Below are 8,950 nucleotides of genomic sequence, written 5' to 3'. Positions count from 1 at the left end.
TTACTACAAAGGCAAATTGGCTAAAAAAAAAGAGAAAAAAAAACAGGTTTCATGATGTAAACCAAACGAAAACTGGTGAGCATTTTTTTAGTTGCAATTTTTTAAAAGAAATCAGCAGATCCAGCAGAACGCGAGTCCACGTTAATAAGTTGTCCAAAAATGCATTGGAAGTTTTTGTCTCGAATTTTCATGCATTACGCCCCCAAATTTGTTCGAATCCACAAAAAGATACATATATGCATTTCTTTAAAATTATTTTATGTTAGATTTTTATATAAATTGTTTAGACCAATTTCTATTGTTTATAACTATCATCGCCTATAATAATGCTAGATAGCTGTGGTTTTTTCTTAAATTTTCAAATTTTGTGAATTTTTCACTTTGTGAGATAATAATTAATGAATATACAAGCACAAATCAATGAAAACGTGAAGAAGAAGATAGATAAAAACAAAATTATTTTTCGTATACAATTATGTATTCTAAGTTACATTAATTATAACCTAGCTGTAGGCGAAAAGTTGACAAAAAGTGGAAAATTTTACATGAAGCGTATGAAAATGTGTGAAATGCATATTTTAGAAAAAATCGTTTTTATATACGTGGGCAATTTGAATTGTTGCACCAATTATTTTGCTGTCATTAGGTGTGAAGGTGTCTTAAATAAAAATACAATAATTATTTATTACAGCTATATTTTGTCAATGAGTGAAGTAATCTGCTCAAGGAATCTGAAAAAGGTAAAGGTAGGGAAGGGACTAAAGGTTTAAAAATGATTTATACACAAAAAGCTGATTCTTAAAAATCAAATTTTATTCAGGGCGTTGAAAGCAACACTATACCTCAAAATTGCTTTATTTTGTTTAAAAAATACTTTCTTTACATCTTTTGTTAGATAATAAAGTCCTATTCCTATATTGCGTATTTTAATTGTTTTTGGGTTGAAAGCTTTGTTATGCTCCTTATTGAAGAACGCGTCCATATTTCCTGCTCAGTAAATATGATTCACTAACCTTTCACTGATGTATAGTGATATCTAGTGTCATAAACAATCATTGGTCGGTCATTTGAAAATATTCATTCATCAGATTACTAATTTTCAATTGTTTAAACAATTTGAATTTGCTTAAAAAGTTTTTCCAGACAATTCGCAAAATTAACGTATTTTCTAGCATCATGAGTTTTTTATTCAATTATAGCAATACTACGACTTTGTTTTTTAAGAATACTCTGAACTGCTTAAAGAAATTAAAATTGCTTACAAAATTTAATTCATAGTATTTGAGTAAATATGATTTTTTGGCAGAAAGAATAAAATTCGCTTTTTATAAATTTTCCACAGATTTAATTGGTATAAAGTATTTATTTAGTCTGCATTATTTCCGCAAAACAAATTACTTTTTTTTATTATTAAAATCTGTCGAAGATTTGGCGAGATAAAACAGTTTCACCGGCTGGTTTTAAGTTAAATATATAATTCTTAAACACGCATTATTTAAATAATTGAACAATTATTTTAATATGTAATTTCACGGTTATTATTGATTAAAGAACTGATAACACCTGAAAAAGAAGTCCATTTAACGAATTACCTGACGAAAATCTTTAAGCAAATGTAAATTGTTAAACCATTGATAATTAGTTAACAGGTGAAAAACAATTTAGTGTAATATAAAATATAAAAAGCTGTCAATTTTATATTAAATTTAATATATATTAATATACTTTAAGACGTAGTAATAACTTTCATTTTGCAACCCGCCCCCACCCTCCCCGCACCGCGCCAAATATGACCCAAAAATAAAAATCTACATTTTTACGAATTATTTTTAGTTTTTAGCAATTTCCCTCGTCTGTTTTATACAGATAATTACTAATGGACAATTTGCATATTTTCCATGACTTTTCAAACAATTTTCAATTGTTTGAATAAATTAAAAAAAAATGTTGTAAAAATTGTTGATGTAAGTTTTTGGCTTTAGGGTCAGGTGAATTGAAACTAATTAAGTTGTTTCAAACGTTTCGGCACACAATGGTGGCCCCTTCGTCAATGAGTTTTATTTAATCTTTTAAGAATTTGTACCAGATTTGTGGCATAATGACGCGTTTTTTTCCCTCCTCAGAAAAGAAAAGCAAGAATGTAACGTCAATGTTCACTAACCAGTTTTTAGTGAACATTGACGATACATTCTTGCTTTTCTGTTCCGAGGAGGGAAAAAACGCGCCATTATGCCGCAAATTAAAAATATTTAAACAATTATTAATTCCCCAAAAAGATAAACATAATCGTATTTTCTGATTGAAATGCAATATTTTGTCATTGTTTGGAGTAGTAAGTTTGTTTACAAACATTATGTAAATATGAAAATAAATAATTATTGTTTATTTTATACAGCCAGAAACATAATTTTATGTTTTCTATTTTATTTCTTTTTTTTTAATTATGAAAAAAATACTCCTTGAGCTAATAAAAATGATTTAAGCAAATAGGGATTTGTTAAAAATTAGAAGAAATGTACCAAAATTTTGTAATTATTCAACAAAAAGTAGCGTAGGATACTAATATGAGAAAAATTGGACATCTCCGAGTCAATTTTCAGAAATTTTGTAAATAAACAATAATTAATTGTTTAAATAATTACATAGTGTTTTCAAAAAAATGTAAAACTTCAAACAATGAACAACTATTACATTTCAATAAGAAAATACGAGTATTCTTACATTTTTGGGGAATAAATAATTGTTTAAATAAGTTGCATACTGAAAAAAAATGCAAAAACAAGAAATTTATTTACAAAACAAAATTATCATTAAATGTCTAAAACTATGAATGTCTAAAAGACCTTTGTTTGGATAAAAATATCTACCCACCGCTAACTTTTTGAAATCTGCATTTTGCAGTAGGGTGTTGAAATTATCTACGTCAGCCGTGCTTTCGAACAGCAGCGTGGACAAAACAGCGTTTGTGGAAAATGCATCTGCGCAATTCCTCGACTGCTCGGCATTATTATTTTTATTTAATTGCTGTAGTACCTTCATCCTCAGTCCCTCTTGATTTCGGATGAAGGTTTCTATCAACCCTGAAAGAACAATACAAATTAACTTTCATTTATATGATATATATATATATATACATCCTAATGATGAAATAATTTAATAAGACTTACTCTCAAAATTATTGTAATTTTTTTTAAACATAAGAAGTGTTCTATTGGAATTTCCAATATCAAATTGTAGGGATTCTTTTTCATTTGCGAATTTTCTATAAGTTGTAGGAAAAATTCAATTTATTGTAAAATATATTTAAAAGTTCCGAAAAATGTTGGAAAATTATTTTAAATTAAGTTAATTTAATTTTAATTTACAATGAAAATATTTTAACTTCTAATTTAAGAACTGTGAAGTTGAAAAAAATAATTTTTAAATTATTAATGTGTCTATCCTAAAATTACTTAAAAAAATAAAATTTTAAAAACTGTTTTTAAGTTTATTGCTTGAATCTTCAATTTTGAATATTTTTTTAACCTAATGTGAATCTTTGAACTCTATAAATTATAAAAGTTCTAAGCGTTGCAGTTTATCTGCGTTTCACTTAAAATTGTTCAATTGATAAGTGTTGCTGCCTAACTTCCATTTTGTACGTATAAATTCATGTGGGTATTTGCACCTATATTTCGGTACAAACGGCCGAAATTTCTCGGTACGCACCCTTCGTCCAAATTACTTGAAATATTTCAAGTTCTAAATTTTATTTGAATCTCTTTAAAACTTCTAAATATCTCTTAAAATTACTCTAATTTTTTCTAGAAACAATAATTTTTCTATTGTCATTTATAATTTAAAATTTGAAGGCTTTTTTTAATTTGTAGGATTTTCTAAAAGATGTAGGAAAAATTCAATTTATTTCGAAATATATTTAAAAATTACGAAAAAATTTCGAGAATGATTTTAAATTGAGTTCATTTAATTTCAATTTAAAATGAAAGTAATTTAAGAACTATTAAGTTTAAAAACATTATTTTTTAATTATTTATGTGTGTAGCTTCATTCTTAATTTAGGGTATTGAACATGTTAACGTCGATTTATACTTGAATACACAATGTTTAATTTGAACAAATTTAAAAATTCAAGAGTTCCACTTTCACTGCTATAATTTTTCGTTTATTATTTATTATGTTAAATGGAAAAATGTTTACAAATAGATTTTGATTTTTTAAATTTCGCTGGACGTGAAAAATGTTAGGAAGTCGGGAAAAAAACCAGGAAATGACCGTGAATTGCTTTATTCGGTTAAAACGGCCACCCTGATTTAGTGTTCGATTTTTTTAATTTCATTGACCGTGAAAAATGTTTGCGAAAGGGGGAAAACCGGGAAATGACCGGGATTTTTTTGTTGGGTTAAAACGGTAAATTTATTCGGCTACTGGGAGTCTGCTGAAGCCAGATAGGGAGAATTTTCAGTAGAAAGTTCATCCGACACCGCCCACTCTGCTGTAGCTCTAGGCTAGGCCCTACTTTCAGGGCAATACCTGCGAGCTTGGCAAGACCATCCATTTCCTCAGGTGTCCTTTGTTAGAAAATGGGAAAGAAATTTGAGATTAAAAAATTCGTAATTTTGCTACCTGTAACTTAAAAGTAATATATTTGGAATCTACGTATTTTTACGATTCCAAAGATATGTAATTTGTCTATAAAGGTTGAAAATTTGAGAAGTATTTAGTATTCAATTGAATGTGAAGCTGATGTTTCTTGATGTACCTTAGTGTGAGTGAGCTTACTTCAGCAAGGATCTTTTGTCCAGTCATGTCAAAGTAAGGAAAATTTAAAACTTTTAATTTTTAATTTTTCAACTAGCGATTTGAAAATAGCATTATCAAATCGACATATAGAAATGGACCGGTAACGCTTTGATGAGAAATGAAATAGGGTCTAGAGAGAGAAAAAACATATGAGATGTAGACCTGCCTTTATCTGTTTCAGGACTCTGTCAAGTGAATTGGTGGCCCCGGGTATTACCTAAATTTTCTGTACGGTTAATTAAAAAAATAGATAAACAATACATTAGAAATTTGTAGTTATTATAAATTGAATTTTAAAGAACATTCATGTAAAATAGCCTGTTTCAGATAGACTATTTTAAAAACTTGGTAACCTTCAATTCTTCTTGAAACTGGATTGAAAATGCTACAATAAGAATCGTTTTGTGAGTTCAAAGATAATGTAATAACTGTCAAAAATTTGAACAATATTTCTATAACATAAAAAATAACCATTGGTATTGCATAGGTACAAAACTTCATATTTTGAGGTTTTGTTTTTGTTGTAACATTTTTTATTTTACTATATTCAATAACTTTACTTACGTATGAAAACATATCCCCATATAAACGTCTTGACAACGCCCACAAACTATACAGACTGCCACCATTTATATATTTATTTACAATAAATTATAATTAAATAAATTATAAATAAATCAATTCTGAAAAGTGCCATGAACGTCACATTATTGGGGCACTCGCGACACAAAGCACGCTCTTGTGCTGCGCCAAACTTCACCCAACGAAAATATTCTCGACCAATCAGCTTTATCTAGAAAGGGATAGGTCTACGTCTCATATGTTTTTTTCTCTCTAGAGTCCATTACCGTTCTCCCCACAGCATTACCGGTCCATTTCTATATGTCGATGCATTATCAGCGTCTACCAATTTTTTTTGATTCTAATGATTTATTACTTGCCTAGAAAAGTTGAAAATTTCAAGGAGTTTAATATTACTATTACTATTTCAAAGTAATTTTACTTTTTATTTCAAATTCACATTTTGGTGTTGAAATATGATTGAATCTTTTCTAGGTGAAAGTTCGACTTAAAAAAAATGTGTCGTTTTTTATTAAAAATTCATTTATTTTAGTACCAATTTCTTCTTTATTTGGTACAATTAAAAATGCAACTATTTCATGGAGAATGGAACTATTTTGTTATATTTTTATCATTTTTGGTTTTAAAGAATTCTTTTTAGGATTGAAAATTAATTTTTGTTGTAGAAATTTATTTTTGGTTAAAAAGTTCATATTTTGTTTCTGAAAAGTCAATTGGAATCTTTTTTGAATAAAAATTGATCTATATATTGGAAATTTTTTTGGAATAAAAAATTGATCTGGTTTAAGAGAAATTTTATCTTTTTGGATATAAATGCAACAATTTAGTAGAGAATTCAATACTTTTGTCAAAAAGTCCTTTTTTTGTTTAAAGTTCCTCTTTTTGGATGAAATTATCTGTTTTAGTAGAAATATAATTTTTTAAATAAAATCAAACTTTTTGGTTAAAAATTGTTCTTCTTTTGTTGAAAATTAATCTTTTTTAATTGATAATTGTACTACTTGGATAAAAGTTTAACTACAGTGTTAAACATTTAATTTTGGTTTTAATGCTTATGTTTTTGCTTGAAAATTTAAGTGTTTAGTCGAAACGAATTTTTTGTTTGTTTAAAATTAATTTTTCAACTGCAAATTTAACTTTTCCATTTTTTATAAGATGAATCTTTTTAGTTGCAAATGTCCTGTTTTAATAAAAAGAAATAATTTTCTTGATTTGAATTTTAATTTTTTGTAGTTAAAAATGCATCAGTTTCCTGTAGAATTAATGTTTTTGCTTAAAAAGCATATTTCAGTTTGAAAAATCAATTTTTGTGGGGAAAATTCGTATTTTGGCTTTAAGGTTCAACAATTTAGATAAAGTTTTATTTCTTCCTTGAGTGAAAAATCCTTAATTTTTTCATTCATCTTTGGTTTTAAATTTGTTATTTGCTATAAAATTCATATTTTTGAATTAAAATATGACACTTTTTTGCCGGCCATTTATCTTTTCAGGTTGAAAATTCAACTATTATGTTCAAAATTTAACTATTTTATTAAAAAGTCATCTTTTATCGTAGAAACGACATTTTTTGTCTTGAATAAATTAATAAATTTTATATTTGTATAAAAATACTGTTTTATTCCGTTTATAAAAGATTCTACGTTAAAAATATTAACACATTAAAATGCTGCGGTATTTGCATATTAAGGATCAAGGAAAATGCATAATGAATCAAGGAAAAATCAGGGAACTTTGAAAATGAACTAGCATAACTAAAGTACTCCAAGACACTCCGATCGCTCCCTCTTACTTCTTCCTTCTCACTCCGACCCGCTTCGGGACAGATCGGAGTGCAACCAGGGCAGGAAAACCGAATACGCTATTAGAGAGGACCTAGAATCTTTAACGTAATTTAGGTAGGGCCCCTTATGTGTAGCTTTTCGTAAAATTGACATATTGCAATCAAATATTGAAGTGAAACAGCTGAACAAAAGATAACTAAATTTATTTCACTTTCAAAGTGAACTTAGCGCCGCCACCAAGGCAAATTATAAAATGGAACGTATGTAACAGAACATCTTCCGCTGGAAGATGTAATCAATTTGGAGTTCTAAATCATTTTTACATTGTTCATGGTGGTTTTCCAACTGCATAAATTCACGTGGAATGGTAGTTTTTCGGAAAAAGGATGAGGAGGGGGAAGTTTTGAAGGGTAATGTAATTAATTTGGAGTTCTAAATCATTGTTTCATTGTTCAAGGTGATTTTCCAACTTTTGAAACGTTTCGGGGGAAATTATAATGAGAGAGAAATTTGCAAGTTTCATGTTATTAATTTTGAGTCCTAAATCATTTTTATATTGTTCAAGGTATTTTTTTGTACTTTTAAAACGTTTTTAATCACGAGGAGTCAGTATGAAATTAACAATTTTATTACGTATTTTGTGTAGTTTTCCTTATTATAATTATCCAATTTTTAGCTGAAATAGTTTTTTTTTTTTAAGCTAGTAGTTTATTCTTCAATTCATTTTTTCACAATTGTACACTTTGTTATAATTAATGAACATAGATTCTTTAAAATTACTTGAAATCTTCTCAAATTCATTTATAAACTTTAATCTTTTTTAATTTAAAAGAATTTTTAAATCCTGTTAAAATATTTTGAAATTTATTAAAATCCTTTTAAACACTTGCAAATATTTTGTAATTATACAATAATACATAAACTCTTTTGAAATAAAAAAAATGTTTGTCATTTAAAATAATTTGGAATCATGAAAAACTTGTGGAGCGCAAAGGGAAATCGAGGAATATGTTAGAATATTGGTGAATATTCAGGGCTTTTTCGGAAAATCAAAAATATTTGATATTATAAAGTATATCAAGAATACCAAGAATATCTAGTAAATGTATCAGGAATATTAGAGTGATCGACCCCTCGTCATATAGAAATAAATTGGTTTAAAACTAACACATTTTGAAGAAACAATTTTTATTTTAAGTACATGTTACATCCAACTCTTTGATACATATTTATAACCATCGGCGATCTTATTAATATTAGTTACAAATAAACTGTAACCAACGTCGGGTTTTTGGAGAACATCGTACGAATAACAATTATCGCTGAACGAATTCATTTGAAATCAGGCAGGGCCCTGAACTTTAAATCGATGAATCTCTCGAGGGCGGAATATGTTGTTTTTTTTAGAGGAAATAATACTTTTTTCATATTTTCAAAATTTGAAGGGAGTAATTAAAAAGATTTTCGGGTGTACTTTCGAAAAGGGGATATGCCCAATTTTCTTCGGACTTCGTATACTTTTGTATTTTGACGGGTTTTTAAGTTCACCATAGCTAATATAAAACATTGAAAAATTGTTTCAAATAAAAGTTGTAGCTCTCATCGAAATACACATTTTTTTTATAGGAATGATAGTTTCCCAGAAAATCAGTGGTAAATCCATTAGTTTCGGCTTATTGCCTACTCACGCTCTTCACCGCGAGACGGTTGGATTATTTTAGAGAGAATTTTTTTTTAGATTTGATTATCCCTGCCCCTTTTCCAACGCCCTGTGTGGGGGGGGGGGG

The 8,950-nt window shown here is 27.8% G+C and overlaps 1 protein-coding gene across 7 annotated transcripts in view; it reads right to left on the bottom strand.

Moving 5' to 3' along the window:
• Positions 1-839: 839 nt before the first annotated feature.
• Positions 840-8,950, bottom strand: part of LOC117166869 (KIF-binding protein) — a 104,220-nt gene continuing 96,109 nt past the window's right edge. For all 7 annotated transcript variants that reach the window (XR_004466318.1, XR_004466316.1, XR_004466317.1 and 4 more), the window contains 2 exons: positions 2,872-3,080; positions 840-1,036 (listed from right to left, as the gene is read on the bottom strand). The gene's annotated coding sequence lies outside the window, so the exon portion shown is untranslated. The remainder of the gene's footprint in view (positions 1,037-2,871; positions 3,081-8,950) is intronic.

This window comes from Belonocnema kinseyi, chromosome 2 (genome assembly GCF_010883055.1).
Source record: "Belonocnema kinseyi isolate 2016_QV_RU_SX_M_011 chromosome 2, B_treatae_v1, whole genome shotgun sequence".
Taxonomy (NCBI): Eukaryota; Metazoa; Arthropoda; class Insecta; order Hymenoptera; family Cynipidae; genus Belonocnema; species Belonocnema kinseyi.
This window is presented reverse-complemented; position numbering and strand designations above follow the sequence as displayed.